Genomic DNA, 3950 nt, shown 5'->3' with positions numbered 1-3950 from the left:
TCCGTCTAGCTTATGGTGTTGACGCAGTAATGCCTATGAAGTACCTAGTTCCAAGCCTGAGAATTGTAGTGCAAGAACGATTGACTGAGAATGCATTACCTAAAGGCTAGTTGACTTAGAGAAACTTGATAAAACTCAACTAATTGCATCACATGGTCTTATGGTCAAAAAATTACGAAGAAAACGTTGGTTCGACAATAACTTGAAACAAAAGGAACTAGAAACGGGGGACCTTGTCCTCATGTATGGTGTAGGAAGCACTAGAAAAAAGAAACTAAAGTACAGAGGTTTAGGACCTTTCCAAGTGTTTGAAATCACACCTCAAGGGTCGGTTAGAATTGAAACAATTGAGGGTGTACAAATGGAGGGTTACGTCAATGGAAGCAAGCTTAACAAATATTTTGGACCACTAACCCGAGAGATGCTTATGCAAGAGCATATTTTAAAACAACGGAAGGAGCTCACAAATGAAAAAATTAATCAAGCTCAGAAAGAAGCTTAGGCAAGAGAGGCCAAGGCCAAACAGATACTCCAGAAGACAGTATTGCATGTGAACACGGCTTCACTAACCCTCCTTGATGAGGATGAACTGGACATTGAGCCAGCACAGCTCAGGGTGGAAGTCTCTACGACTAAAAGTCATACGACAAGCATTGCATTAATAGATACGGGATCAAGTCATAATCTGATCTCATATGAGACATGGGTGGCTCTAGACAAACCACACCTTGAGGCCACCAATGCACAAGTACGAAGTGTGCACTTGTTAACTACGAAAGATGAGGGATTTCTAAGTGTTAATGTTTCCATCAGAAATAATCCCTTGGTTGGGAGGGTGTTTATTATGCCTGTAGGATCTATGGAGGAAGAAATGATCCTAGGACGATCTTGGATTTGCACCAATAACTGTAATATCCAATGGGAAAAGAGAATAGCACAACTGAATGAGAGGGCAACAATGTCATTTCAGTGACCTTATGGAGCCCAATAAACAAAGGGAAGCAAGCTATGATTGAGGATATCAAAACACCAAGGACGGCAACAATAGCTCATGTACCAAAGAAGGCATCAAACCCACAAACCATATGCAAAAAATAGCCAAAGTCACCAGGTACTCAGTAGTGGATGCCTAAGGGTAAACTTGGAAACCAGCTATACAATGATGGGAAGGGAGTAAATAAGGAATCAAGGAAAAAATCTTAAAGTACAGATAAGGGACAGAGATGGCGTTCAAATGTTAGCCGGAAGTACTCCAAACAAAACTCCACTCCACAAGGTACTTGTAAGCAATGGATTCAAAAGGAATTGTAGTGGCACAAGGCTATTACTAGGGCAATACAACAATATAGGTGCTCAAATCCCACCCCCAAAGCCCATCGTTGCAAATACCTTCAGAAACAAAGAAAGGGACAGTAAGAGCAACCAAAGCCAAATCCCAGCTAAAACAAATGCTAGGAATGCATAAACATTGGTGTGGGGAAAGAAGGCAATTCAACAGGATGAACTAAAGATAACAAACCCACCACAATAGAGGAGCTGGGCAATGTTATTGAGAAGAAAAAAGAAAAGGTGCAACAAATGGACACATACAAATCCCAATCAACAAGATTCAGTATAAGCACCCTTCAGTTGGATGGAGGGAAAGATCAAGCACTCTCACATGGAGTTAAAATGATTGCAACAACAAATTCCAAGAAGTGCCAAAGTACCACCTTGGTTCCCATGGCAATGAACAAATGGAAGTACAATGGTATCCATTACTCAAAAATGGATACAAGGTAAAAATGGGTAAACATGAAAAATGATCATTCACTTCATCCAACCAACTTTTTGAATGCATGATTGAGTGTTTGAGCATGAAAGGAATGTAGGTTATCAACTTGCACACACTCTATACAAAATACTTCACATCGTGAACTGAGTCCAAATGGTTCACGTCGTGAACTAGTTCCAAATGGTTCACGTTGTGAACTAGTTCCAAATAGTTCACGTCGTGAAACAATCCAAACATTTCATGCCGTGAACCGGTTCTCAATGGTTCACGCCGTGAAACGGTCACTTTTTCTTTGACCAATCATGGGAGGCCACATGGCATACTTCATTAAGCAGCCACCCAGTACGACGGCCGTGCCATAAAATCATTAGGAGAAATGTGGACTCAATTTTGGGCCCTATAAGAAGTGCCAACTCAGCTTAGAGAGAGAAAATAAAAAAGATTTAAAACACATCCAAATTTGCAATTCGGCTCATTTTTTACTATTATAATAGTAAGTTTAAATATATTAAAATATACATATTCTTTCAATGAGGTTTCATCTCATGAAGTGGCATTCTTTGTTGGATGCACGTAAAACTTGTCAGAACCAAGATTTCACAGATTTGAGGTAGTTATGCATTTAATAGATTCGAGGAAAGCTTTAATCATCATCTCAATCGTGGGGGTTTTCCTGCTAAAAGTTTTAAAAAACGTCCTTACTAATCAACACCATATTGGGGATATATGGAAATTTTCCATAAGTTTGGGACATGTGGTCAAATCTTTGGATTAATCATAACTTGAACACCGTTACTCCAAATTGAGCGCTCTATAGCTCACTAGATTCCATTTTCCAAGCGCTTTCCAACAATAGGTCACATGATATGGTTTTGAAAAACTTATAGGCATGTTATCCAGGTCCCACCTTTTTAGTATTCAAAAAATGGGAGTTGGGAAATTCCCAAACTCACGAATATAGTGTTAATCGAGTTAATTCTTGTTTCAATTCTTTAATATGTTTTATGATGACAGATAATACTAGCTTTGCAAATGAGAACATTAATCCAAATTTGGGGATTCCGATTAATCCACCTTCAACAACACATGGAGATGCTCAAATTCTCAGTAATAACAATAGTATAAATGGTGCATGTAAAAGAACATATGATACTTACCATCTTCATATGACTTATAATCTGAGTACCAACCTTTGAAGAAATGAAATAAGAGTTTTTTTTAATGTTATAAGCAAAAAGAGAAAAGGAGGAATAATGGAGAGCGTCATTTGGACTTGTGGGCCGATGGGTCAATGCATCCCAAACAAGGATCCATTTACAAATGCACCACCTCCATTTTATAACATTACAAACCTACTACATTTCACGGGTGATGGTAGACAAGGTTTGCTGGGTTATGCCCAACACTTGGAAACAAAAGCGATGGTTGTAGAACAGCAGAGGGATTTTCTATAGATAGAGAACACTGAAATAAAAAAACTAAATGGGTTGTATGTAGAGAAGCTTATGGTAAACAAAGAAATAATTCAGAACTTGGAGAAAAAAATTGATGCTTTAAGGAGAAAGGACACAACACTAGGGCCACGTAAAAGAAGAAGGAAACTTTGCAACATAGAGAAAATAAAAGTTGGAAAGTGGAGGGATGAAGAAGCGAGTACAGGCTGTAAGGTAATGTTAACTCTTGTTTCATATATATATTTCTCTTTTTAGATTAGGTTCTTTGTTTGAAACTAGACATAAGTAATTAGATTTGATGTTATTCTATTTTTAGATCTTTACTTCATCCAAAGTCCAAGGTACATTCCGAAGTTGGAGTGCATTACAGTCATTTGGTACCAAAAGGAATAGTGGAAGAGATGTTGTATCAAAAGAAGTTTCAAAAAATCAATGAGAAGCATGTGTCTTCTTTTATGAAAAAGAACCAGCTCGATGCAACTCAGGTGCAAGCCATGCTGGATGAGACTGGCATCTCTCAGAAAGCATATAGTATACTGTTTAAGGCACTAACAGAGAAATGTCAAAGTAAGAAGAATAAAGGTTCGTTACTTCCAAAACCAATGCAAGTAAATTCTGCATGCCAACATGTGAACATAGAGGTGTTTGAGAAGCTTGGTTCACTAGTACATATTGAAGCAACATTCGTTGCTAAAGACAGAGAGGTACCCTCCCGGGGCCTC

The sequence above is a fragment of the Cibotium barometz genome, chromosome 26 (genome assembly GCF_041138505.1).
Source record: "Cibotium barometz isolate CiBa-2024 chromosome 26, ASM4113850v1, whole genome shotgun sequence".
NCBI lineage: Eukaryota > Viridiplantae > Streptophyta > Polypodiopsida > Cyatheales > Cibotiaceae > Cibotium > Cibotium barometz.
This window is presented reverse-complemented; position numbering follows the sequence as displayed.